This window comes from Gossypium hirsutum, chromosome A13, assembly GCF_007990345.1.
Source record: "Gossypium hirsutum isolate 1008001.06 chromosome A13, Gossypium_hirsutum_v2.1, whole genome shotgun sequence".
Lineage (NCBI taxonomy): Eukaryota > Viridiplantae > Streptophyta > Magnoliopsida > Malvales > Malvaceae > Gossypium > Gossypium hirsutum.
The window spans coordinates 97,888,429-97,901,753 of record NC_053436.1 but is presented as its reverse complement, the minus strand read 5'-3'; the positions used below and the strand labels follow the sequence as shown (position 1 = coordinate 97,901,753).

Genomic DNA, 13,325 nt, shown 5'->3' with positions numbered 1-13,325 from the left:
ACAATATTAGTAAGTCTATCAATTTTATTTTCTAAGGTTAAATTACTTAGCTGGTTAACCCTTCTAGGAGGTTCAGATTAGCTCGAAACTGCTGAGTATTTACAGCCATCGTGGATATCAAGTCACTATGTTCATCTCTATGGGTTTCAAGCCTTCATAAAAATATTGGAGAAGACATTGCTCTTTTATATTGTGTTGTGGGCAACTTGCACACAACTTCTTAAATCTCTCCCAATAGTCATAAAGAGATTCTGATTCTTTTTTCCTTGTTCCAATGATCTCTCTTCTTAATGCAGCTGCATGTGATACTGGAAAAACCCTGTTGAGGAACAAACTAGAAAGATTAGCCCAAGTTGTAATAGATCCAGGGGTAAATAAAATAACCATTCCCTAGTAGAATCTGCTAAGGAAAAAGAAAAAGCATGCAATTTGATTTGATCCTCAGTTACCTCCTGAGGTTTTATACTAAGACAAATCATATGAAACCCTTTCAGATGTTTGTGGGGATTTTTGTTCTGCAACCTACGAAAAGTTTGCATTAGCTAGATTAAACCTGAATTCAGTTTAAAATCAAACAATGTCGGTTGTTCTGCCGGAGCTTCGGCCAATTGCCGAATCATTTGAGCCATTGGTTGATGTGCTAGATTCGGGTTTTTGGCAACCCTAGCGTTAAACAATTCATTTGGTGAATCAACTTCTACTTTTTCACTTTCAAGTGTTTGAGTAGGGTTTTTGTTAACCCTAGACTCAACTTCGTCGCCGACTTCGATTTTTGGTGGCAGGTTGCTTTGAGTCCTAACCTCTCATGACTATTTTCCCATAACTTTGTTTCCTTGCGATTGGCTCTTGCAGTTTTCTTTATTTCTGAATAAAATGCAAGAGTACTTGGAGCAGATTTGGTCATAAGAAACAAAGAAATAAGATTAGTACGTTACCAGTCCCTGATAACGGCGCCAAAATTTATTGCAGTTGTTGAGAGTACGAAAAATATCCTATCCCTATAAAATAATAAAAATAATAGTATAAGTGAAGTAGGGTCAAATCCTCAGGGACCGGATTCGCACAATTTCTTGTTCCGTGAAATCTTAGACAAATTTGTGCCCAAGAAAACCTGCTGATAAACCGTAATTTATACATATTTTTACCCCATGTTTAACGTAATTTATGGATGATTTCCCATTAAAATTGGTGAATTCGATGCTCCTAATGCTTTAATTTCATATTTTATACTTGTGAGAGCATAGGAGAGCGAAAGGAACGAGAAACGGGCCAAAAACGGAGAAGATGGGCCAAAGTATGAAATCAACACGGCCTTGACCTCCTTACACAGGCAGACCACACGACCGTGTCAATTTGACAGGCTCGAGCATGGCCTGAAGTTATCGCACACGGGCGTGTCCCTATTGAGCCCAAGTTGTGTCCAATTCGGAAAAGGCTAATTTTGAGGGCTCTTAGGCATTCCAAAGCCTATAAATACACCCTAGAGGAGGAAGAAAAGGGGGCACACATGGAGGAAGGAAGGAATTACTCAAAGGAAGCCGATTGATCCGTATTAGAATCCGGATTCATCATCAAGACTGAAGATCTCTCCTCAATTTCCCCTTCAGGAGTTTTGAGTTTTCTTTATGTTTTGTACTCTTTATTATTCTGAGATATTTTCTTATTTAGTTATGAACTAAATCCCTTAAATACCTAAGGGGAATGAAACCCAAGACGAATCTTGTTATTATTTTCTAAATTGTATGATAAATATTTAACTTTTTCTTAATTTTGTGTTCTTAATTGTTGTTTTGATATCCCAGGATACTGATTCAAGATAAGCTCTTATTCAGAGGAGGAATAAACCCTGTCTAAGAGTACATTTGTCATAATTAAGTGGAGTTGATTGCGCGCCTAGAGATAGGGTGGCAAGATTTTGCCGGATTAGGGTGAAACCTAATAAGGGGATCCATAAATCGAGTTAATGCAACCCTAGGATGTTAATTAGAGAAAGGTCACAATTATTCAACCTAGGGATTAGACGTTACTAGTCTTGAATAGGGATAATAACATAACTTAGGGATCTCTACTGAACAAGTTAAATGAATAAATCGTCCGATTCGGAGCCAGAATAACAAGTATAGTCTAGGTGGATTTTTCCTTAGGTATTGTCTTAATGGAATCGATTTTCCCAAAAGCAATTCCCCAATTCTATTCTCTGTGAGTTCTTAGTTTAGATAATTAGTTAGTTAAAACAAAACCTTTTTATTCTTAGGCTAGATAATAAAAAGACAGTCATTACTAGTACTTTTAGTTCATTTGGGTTCGACAATCCAGTCTTGCTAAAACTATACTACTGTTCGATAGGTACACGTGCCTACATCGCGATAATAGTTAGTTTCAAGAATGATTAATTATAAATATTTAAAACCTATCACGAAATGATGCGATCAAGTTTTTGGCGCCATTGCCGGGGAACTAAGATATTAGGAACACTCAATTTTTATTGCTTTAGCCATTTATTTTTCTTGCAATTTAATTTTTATTTTTTTTATTATTTATTAATTTACTTTTTCTTTCTCTTGGCAGGTTTTTAATAGTTTATGACTAGAAGAAATCGGTCAGGACCACTACTTTTTGACGAAGAAATCGATTGTACAGTTCACAGAAACCAAAGAGAAATAAGGCGAAGCTTAAGATACACAGAGAACGAGCAAGAGGACGATACTCAACCCCTAACCGAAGAGATGGCTGAAAACCAAGACAATCAGTTACCTCCTGTAATTGCTGTTAATCAAAATCCTGCTCCACGCTCTATGTATAATTATGCTAAACTTTCTTTAACAGGACTGAATCAAGAATAGTTAGACCTGCTGTAGCTGCAAATACTTTTCAACTGAAACCTAACACAATTCAAATGATACAACAGTTTGTTTAGTTTGATGGTTTGCAGGATGAAGATCCCAACGCTCACTTAGCAAACTTTTTGGAACTATACGATACATTTAAAATCAATGGCGTTTCTGATGATGCCATACGTCTTCGGTTGTTTCGCTTTTCATTGAGGAACAAAGCTAAATAGTGGTTGAACTCGTTACCACGAGCATCAATCACTACTTGGGAACAAATGATCGAAAAATTTCTATTAAAATATTTCTCGCCGGCTAAAACGACCAAATCACGTAATGATATCTCTTCGTTTGTGCAGATGGACTTAGAAACCCTTTACGATGCATGGGAGAGATACAAGGACTTACTGAGAAGATGCCCTCACCATGGGTTACCGCTTTGGCTAGAGGTTCAAACGTTCCATTATAGGCTGAATCCTTCAACACGGCAAATGGTTGACATGGCTGCTAGCAGAACCATCAATAATAAAACGCCTAAAGATGCTTATGAGTTTATAGAGGAGATGTCACTGAATAACTATCAGTCGCAAGTCATGAGGACAAAGCCAACGAAAATAGCCGGCGTTTATAACGTCGATTCGGTTACTATGCTATCAAACCAGGTAGAACTTCTAAATAAAAAGATTGATGGTTTACTTGGTTCTACTCAGGTACATCCAGTAATGTAGTGCGAAGCAAGTGGAGGTGGAACAAGCCATTTGGAATACCAACCTTATGGCCACAACATGGATAACGAGCAGTTAAATTACATGGGTAATAATCCTCGATCTCAAAACAATCCATATAGTAACACTTATAATGCAGGTTGGAGGAACCACCCAAATTTCTCGTGGGGCGGTCAAGGAAATCAAAGACCACAACATCCTCCGGGTTTTCAACAACCAACCTATCAACAGGAAAAGAAGCCGAACCTTGAAGAGATGCTCACAAAGTTTATCTCGGTGTTAGAAACCCATTTCCAGAACACTGAGACAACACTCAAAAATCAACAAGCATCGATCCAAGGGCTCGAAACTCAGATAGGCCAGCTTTCAAAACTAATCTCCGAACGACCATAAGGTAGCTTGCCAAGTAATACTGAACCCAACCCAAGGGAATAGCTCAACGTGATTAATGTTCAAGATGAAGAAGGATTCGTTGAACCTGAGCCAGAACCGAGGCAAGAAACTGTGGTAAGCAGAGGTCAAGGTGAGGTAGGTTATAATAAAAACAAATTAGTGAATGTCGAAAATAAACCTCGTGTGCCATACCCCAACGCGACAAGGAAATACCGCTCAAATGAACAATTTGGTAAATTCCTTAAACTCTTAAAAAAATTACACATTAACTTACCGTTTATTGAAGCCCTATCGTAGATGCCAAACGCAATGAAATTTTTAAAGGAGCTTTTAGCAAATAAGCGGAAGTTGGACTGTAACAGCCCAATTTCAAGTCTGATCGGAACAGGTGGTTTTGGGACCCCTTAACCGAGTAAAAATATTATTTTTATTATTTTAATAATGTTTACAGTGTGGTAGTATTACTGTGTGAATGTTTTGTAAAGAAATTTTACCGATTAAATAGTTAATTCGGCAAAAAGGATTAAATTGCATAAAATGAAACTATGTATGCCATTAGTAAAATGACTTATTTGATAATGGCTTTATAAATGGGAGTCCTTGCATGGTAATTATACCATTGCACATTTGTGTAGACGGTAGTGGACCTTGAATTTCATAATTTATTTAGTTATTAAGCATGGGTATTTTGGTAAATTATGAAAAAAGCTTAATAAAATAAAGCCATATGATATTTTTATTATGTTTTCATCATCTTCAACCGAATAATTAAACAAAGAAAGGGTTTTGGAAGCTTTAACATTCGGCCATGGCTTTCTAAGGGATTAAGGTACGGTTTTTGATTCGTTTTTAATGATTTTTATGTTTTTGAGCTTGTTGCAGCTCGGTTTAACTGATCCATACCTCAATTTTTGAAATTGGTTGTGTTTTTGAAATGTGCCATTGATGATTGCATGTTTGTTTTAATATTTCTTGTTAAATTATTGATGGTTGTTTATAGATATACAAGTTTTATAAAGAGATTTTTGATGAAATTGAGTATTTGGCATTAAATTGAAAAAGATAGAATTTTTGTGGTTAGAAATGTGAATAAAATGAAATTATGGGCTGTTTAAATACTATATAAAATTCAGCTAAATACATGTATATTGGGGTTTTGTGTATTTTTGCATAATTATGCATTAAGGACTAAATTGTTAAAGTATGAAAATATAAGGGCTATTTTGAAAAATGGCCAAAATACGTGTATATATATTTAATTGATTATGTTAGTGAATAATTGAGTTAAATTTGGTTAAATTAGATCAAGCCAAACGAATTCAAGATTTTGATCGAGGAAAAATCGGAAAGTAGATAAATAGTCGACGGAACACGAGGTAAGTTCGTATGGTTAAAAAAATCGAATTATTGGCTACTGAAATTGTTTTTAATTGATGTTAATTGTTTACAGAATGAATAAATTACTAAAACTTATGGGCTCTATGAATATGTTGCAGTCACTGAATTATATGATTAAATTGATACAAAAAAAATTATATGATATAAGAAATGATGGATAATCGACCAAATTGTAAGTATGTAATGGTAGATGTGTTAAATGGCTTTGTACTTGATTATATTAATATTACATGATGATGGAATGCCATAATATATATTCGGTCTAGTGTTTGAAAGTAATGAAGTACTTTATGGTTGAGTAAATGTATATTGGAGTTAATTGAGCTTTGATATATGATAAATTAAATGCCTTGTATGTGGTAAGTTACTAAGGAAATATTTTTTGTTGATTAAATTAAATATTATATATATATGTGCCAAATTGAAATGTATATCTAAAAAAAAAAGTTGAGGTTGTCGAATGCAAATAAAGTTGATAAATTTGAATTGATGAATAGTGAGTAATTGAATTTCGGCACAGAGGGTACGAGTATGTAAAAAAAATTGCACTAAGTGTGCGGGTCTGATTATTGAGCACTAAGTGTGCAAGTTTAAGTATCTAGCACTAAGTGTGTGAATTCGATATATAATGTTGAATAACTATTGGCACTAAGTGTGCGACTTTTTGAGTAATTGGGAAGGGTTGAAAGTATTTTTGCCTTGAATTTCTTGAGAAGTATTTATGATTTATAAATTTGAATTTGAGCAGGTGAGTATCAAACCTATAGGGTTAATATTATTGATCGTAAAGCTGTGTGATTGATAATGGTAAAGAAGGTTGCATGATAGATGTACAAATTGGATGAGTAAAATGATATGATATATATCTATGTACGATACCATGTAGTAAGTCTATAAGAAATTTAAATGTTCTTGTTTGAATAAAACAATTTGTTTAAAATGTTAATTTTGGATATATGGCTAAATGAATTATAGCCGAATGTAGTAAGGATAGAATGGGAATGTTTGAGTTGTTTGGATTAAGTTTTGATATTGAGAAATTGAATGGAAAATGTATGATAATCGAATTTTCTCATGAATGAAAGTGTGCTAGAGTTGATTGTGAATAAATGATATTCGGGTTTCTAGCCTAGCAGGCTATGTGCCGGAGAATTTGATCGGGCTTCGTGCCTAGCAAGCTTATTGCCGGTGAATAAATATCAGACCTTGGGTCTAGCAGGCCTTGTGCTGGTGAATGATTCAGGCTAAAAGCCTAGCAGGCCTTGAGCCGGTGAGTTTTATCAGGCTTATTCCCAGCAGGTTTATACCAGTGTATTACTTTAGGCTCGATGCTTACAAAGTTGGATGCCAATGTGGTACGGAATGTGTAAGACGAGTTGGATGGTCAGGTACGACCTAATTTATTTGTTATTCAAAGTTAGGTAAGTAAGTAAAATGATTATTTATTACAAATTATGAATTATTGATGTTATTTATTAGTTAATATTTATACGGGTATAATTCTACTATCGGTTATATAAAGGTGTTACAGGTTATACGCAATGAAATAAATCGACCCAATGCTATGTGAATTCTATGATATTGATATTGTATTGGTGATATGTGATATAAATGGTTTAGTCACATATGTGGCATTTAGTATGCAATATACAGGGTTTTTGATGTTGGTCTCAAAGGTTCAACTGTAAATATGATGCTGCGAGAATAGAAATGATGATACAAATCAGTACAGGTATACATGGTACACTTGACAAGCAAGTGACATTGATAAATTTATATGACACATGCGTAGATGTGATAAATTACACATGAATTACATGACTGTTAAGGAATTAAATATTGAATTAGTTAAGGCTGGTTTAAAAGCAATCTTATTGCATAAAATGACAAGCTTAATGTTAAATCTTTTATACAGTGCTGAAATTATGCGAGCTTACTAAGCTTATTAGCTTACTCTATCTATTCTCTGTATTTTACAGTGATTCGAATGCTCACTCAGGTTGGAAGTCATCGAAGATTTCATCACACTATCCAGGAGGTAATTGGTATTCCTGAACTCTTTGAAATTGGGTAATATGGCATGTATAGGCTGGTTAATAAGTTGATTATATAGTCACTTGTTTATATGAATGTGAGATGAATTTTGAGTATTATGATCAAGCTATGTGATATGGCTTGATATGAGAAAAGTTGGTTTGATACGAAAGCATTATATGATGTGTGCATTTAGTGTTAAAATTTATAATTGGTATTTTGGTTTGAATGATATGTAATTATGGATGAGTTGATAGGAATGTTGAAATGTGATTAATTTGTAAGTGGTATTTAGATGCTTATATATATATGACTACATGGAACAGTCACTTTAGTGTAAGCTTATATAATTGTTTTAAGCATGATATGTTGGATTAGTGTTGAATGATGTTGACTATTGATAAGTTAAAGTCTTACTATTCCAATTTGAGTTACAAATCTAGTAATGCCCTTACCTATTCTGGAGATCGTTACGGGATAGGGGTGTTACAATATGGATGTGTTTGAAAAGTTCTTAAATTGAACGAAATTTTATGGCTTGATTTTGTATGAATGTAAGTGTTTAAGTTCGGTAATGCCTCGTACCCTGTCCTAGCGTCAGATACGGGTAAGGGATGTTACATGGACGATGCATCGCATATGGAGCTAAACGCAGTTTGCTCAGCTATTCTCAAGAATAAACTACCCAACAAACTTATAGATCCAGGGAGTTTTACGATTCCTTGCTTAATTGGTAGTTTAGATGTTAATAATGCATTAGCTGATTTAAGGGCTAGTATCAACGTCATCCCTTACAAAATGTTTAAGTAACTAGGTCTCGGGAAACCCAAATAGACTAGGATGAGCATTCAATTAGCAGATAAAGCTATAAGACTCCCTAGGGTGAAGATGTGCTAGTTAAAATTGATAAATTTATATTTCCCATTGACTTCATTGTTCTAGACATAGAGGAGGATAGCAACACTCCTTTAATTCTAGGAAGGCCCTTTTTAGCAACTGCTAAAGCGATTATTGATGTTGGCACAGGTGAACTCACACTTCATGTGGGAGACGAAACAATCACTCTTCAAGCTCGCAATTCTGGCAACACATCAGAAATTGAAGGTGGTCGTTTAACCCATTCTACTAAAACTGACAATATGGTACAACCTACTTTTATAGGAAATGAGTTTGAAGGAAGCACATGAGTCATTCTCAAACAATAGTAGAGGACCTGTTCATGAAGATCGAAGGTTACAAATCGAGGAGCTAGATGAATGGCGGACGCATAAATCGAGAACACACGATAAACCAAAACTACGCCAGGACAAGCTCAATACATTTCCAAATCAACTTAAGGTTGGAGATAGAGTCTTATTAGATACCGCAGATACCCACATTGTCACTACCACTCCGAATGAAGAAATCCCTCATACGGTAATCAGCATTTTCCCATTCGGTACAGTCGAGGTGAGTTATCCCAAGTTCGACACTTTTAAGGTAAATAACATCCGTTTAAAACCTTATTTTGATGAGATTGATAGTAGGAATGAGGAGTATAAACTCCTCAAACCACCATGATCATTCAACGGAAAGGTAAGTCAAGCTTAGACTATAAATAAGTGCTTCTCAAGAGGCAACCTGAGCACTAACTGTATTAACTTCTTTAAAATTTAGTCTTCAACACCTAACTTACTAACGGAGATCTTGAATACAGGTTTTCCACCGAGACACGGCTAAGAGCACGAGCGTGCTTAGGGCCGTGTGAAAATAGGGCAACGATTTTCCCAAACACAGGCTACGATAAAACACCACGACCGTGCGACATGGCTGTGGTCGAACCTGCCAAAACAACATGGGCGTGCGACACACCCGTGTAGAAGAACCGTGGGTGAACCTGTTAAAACAGCACGGGCGCGCGACATGCCTGTGCCTAGCACCTATGGTCAAACCTATTAGATTGACACGGGTGTGGGTCTACATACACGGGTGTGGGAGAAGCGAACAATGCCAGACACGGTTGTGCGACACGGCCTTGTGCACCCACATGCCCAAGGAACACGGGCGTGTACTAAATGTTAGATGCGCCCAAATTCAAAATTTGCGAATCACACGGGTTGAAATTGGGGAACACAGGCGTGTTACCCGGCAGTGTGCCCCAAAATCTATAAATACCCTGCACTATTCATTGTCTTCCCCACTCAAAAACCCTAACCCTAGCCGCTGCAACTCCACACGGCCTCCTTGCCACGCTCGTGCGCCGCTTCCAACTTCATTCCTGACGATTATTCTTCCATTCTTTAGTGTTTGTTCACTCTTTTCCCTTTAACTCCACTCATTTTTAATGTTATAATCTTCATGTATCTCATACTATGCTATCATTCAAGTTTCATTTCTTTTAAATTAGTTATCATTCATTCCACATGACATATTTTTATGAAACTCTCATGCCTTATTCACTTTTTCTAAATTGATATTCATAATTTTCAATTGCTTCTTGTCATTTACCATTACAACCCATGCCATGTGCTAAATTATGCTCTTTATGTTTCCATTAAATTCTTTACCATTTTTACTCATATCACCATGCTAGTGCCACAAAAGTATGCCATTGAACTTATTGTTTTAATTAGTTTTAGAAGTTGTGGCCTGAAATTATGATTTTTATTTAAAATTTGTCTTCGTTTTACTTTGACCACTCATCAAGATGACTTGATGATTCTAATCGCAGGTACCATTTTATCTTCACGTGGTAAAAAGGTCATTGTCCCTACTTCAAATAAAAGGAAGGGAGCGTCATCTTCCTCGGGTCCTACCGCGGAAGTTCATCACTTTTTCCTAAGATTCCCCATTGGGCCTCAAGAAGAACTATTCCAAATACTCCAGGCCTGACCTTTAATTGCGGGCCGCTGCATCGACTGGGCTGCGGTAGAACAAGTTCAGTTGGCTGAAGCGATTCAGGCCCTCCTAACCACCGACCCTTGGGAGCTGTTCTTTGGGATCATCGAGCCAACATACCTCGAGATCACGATGGAACTATACTCAACGTTCCATCTTCAGATCGTAATGACGAACTATGATGATCTCGGCACGGTCCAATTTCGCCTATGACGATTTGTCCGCCAGCTCAGCATCCTAAAATTCAGTACGGTGCTGGGTTTATATACGGAGGAATTTAAAGAGGAGAATGGCTTACATGCTCTCAACCGCCACATCCATCATTCTCCTTCACGGTGCTGGGACGCACTAGTACCAGGTGGGGCCACCTACAATCCTAGTCATTCTAAGGCATCGGCTCTCCCTCCATCTCTGAGGTACCTAAACGCCATTTTGGCTCACACGATTACAGGAAGGTGAGAGAGCATTGGCATCGTCAACATTCACGACGCCTGCTTTTTATGGTGTATGTCGCATGAGCACGGCATCGACCTTGCCTGTTTCATCGCCCTAGTGATTCAGCATCAGACGGAGCAGCATCGGAAGGGGGTCATCTCTATTGGCCCCTAAGTTACTCAGTTGGCTCGACACTTCGGGCTCCTCAGCACCGCAGCCCAAGAATCATCCTTAACCCTCATTGGCTAGATGTCTCCATAAGACATCTCGAGCATGCTTAGCATGAGGATGATCGAAAAGCACCGAGGAACTTACCCTCCTTAATATCGTCTCGTCCAATCTACCGAAGAGGAGGCTTATGAGGACATTCCTAATGATGTCCCTCCACACCACGAGGACCCACTGACTCAGCCAGCACCACCCTCTCGTCCAGTTCATGCAGCGCCTTCATATGCTGACATCTCTGAGCGCATCACTTGATTCGAGTAGCAGTGTTTTCAACGATTTGACAACATTGATACTACTTTACAGCAGATTTGTCAGCACCTCCACATCTCATCGTCAGCCCCACCTTGCGAACCATCCAGCGATGAAGATGTTTAAAAACATTTAGTTATTATTTTATGTTTTTAATTTTTATTAAAAATACTTTTTATTTTTATTTGATTTTAGAATTTTATTTTTAATTTCAATTTCGGTTATTTATTTATGAGTAATTATTCTTCCTAATATCCCTTAAAAAGTTCCTGATTTTATCACAGTTATATAGAGCTCTTAAGCTCATTATCGCAAAAGAACTACAAACTCCACCGAGAAAGGCTCTCCACGACTGCCATGTCCTGATCGACAATGACCATAGCTACCACTAGATATAATATTCTTTTGGTGCAGGACTTATGGACTAATGAACCTCTACCACCGCCGGAGTATCCTCCTCCACTCTCGCACCGATTACTCTCCAAAACTCCAGTTCGAGGAATTCATAATACAGGAAGTTTCATTTCTCTCCTTATCGTATTTTTATATTCTAATATCTATCTTTGTATATTGAGGGCAATGTACATCTTAAGTGTGGAGGGGTATTTATTTCATTATCAGAAAAATCCCTAAATGGCTGCCTTGTTCTCTTGAAAAGCTCTCATACCGTATTTAGGATAAATTTTGATTGATTTATGATGTTGATTGATATATCTTGAATTAAAACATAAGAATTTATGCATTGATTGTTTAAACCTCAAGACATTAGAGAATAAAGCATGATAAGTTGATTTTTAAGAATTTAAAATTTTAAGTTGTTTCCCCAAAGTTTAGGTATTACTTTGAGTTAGAATTCACAAGTTTTAAACATAAAAAAGCCATAATTTTTGTGAGATTCTTGAGCCTTTTGAGCATCTATTAATTCTTTCATGCTCACTTTTATTATTGCTTTGAGTGCGTCCGTATTAAACTGTTATTCTAGAACTTGCTTGATTATGCATGTCAAGACCACACCATTTGATTTGATATGTCAAAATGAGAAAGGCACTTAGGATTAACCCACTCATGCCATGAAAAGCCTACCTCCATGATTAACCCTTAAAAAACCCCATTGAGCTAACAAGCCATTCCTTGTGTTACCCTTAATATTAACCCTTAACCTATTATTGTTGAAATCCCTTAAATTAATTTGATCCTCAACTTTTTGTCGAGATTGGAATTGAAATAGTTGCTTAGCTAAGTTTTATTCTACTTTGTATTTAACTTGTTCTTAAAAAAACAAAAAAATGTGTATATATCTTAATAGTAGTAATCTTCTGAGCTAAAGAAGTTAAAATTCCATATTCTGAAAAAAGCTCTGTTGTACGCAATTGATGACTAGCCATTTTTCTGGTTAGGCAAAATTTTCAAGTCAATCTCGACTCTAACCTTGTCTTTCAGCTTGTGACCACACCCCCTAACCAAGCCTCATTACAACCCTCTAAAGACCTTTTGATTGATGTATAACCTCAATTTATAGTGGTGGAGATTTGATTTTCATGCAAGCCTATAGTAATAATTTTTCATTATTGACTATTGAATGCTTCAATTATTGTCCTTAAGCACCTCGAGTGATTTGAGTGAATCTTTAGTGAGGATGTGAAACTCTGTGATATTCTGAATCAAAGGTAATTACTTAGATGATGGGAGACACCTATGTTTGCATGATTAAATACTCAACCTGGAATGTTTGAAACTTTTATGTTCTTTTAGTTGAATTCTCAATGTATGATTACCTATGGATTATTTTGAGATATTATCAATAGAAATTATAAATTGAAAAGAATTTATTTTGATTATGAGTTGAGAAATTTGCTCTTAAGGACAAACAAATGCTTAAGTATAGGGGTATTTGATAACCGTAATTTATACTTATTTTTACCCCATGTTTAACGCATTTTATTAATGATTTCCCATTAGAATTAGTGAATTCGATTCTCCTAATGCTTTAATTTCATGTTTTATACTTAGGAGAGCATAGGAGAGTAAAAGGAACGAGAAACGGGCGAAACGAAAAAAATGGGCCAAAGTACGAAATCAACACGGCCTGGACCTCCTCACACGGGCAGACCACACGGTAGTGTCAATTTGGCAGGCTCGAGCACAGCCTGAAGTAATC

The 13,325-nt window shown here is 36.4% G+C and overlaps 1 non-coding gene across 1 annotated transcript; it reads right to left on the bottom strand.

Moving 5' to 3' along the window:
* Positions 1 to 3,155: 3,155 nt before the first annotated feature.
* On the bottom strand, positions 3,156 to 3,261 carry LOC121213031 (small nucleolar RNA R71). The gene has a single exon (XR_005908400.1). It is a non-coding gene; the product is annotated as a small nucleolar RNA R71 (small nucleolar RNA).
* Positions 3,262 to 13,325: the final 10,064 nt, after the last annotated feature.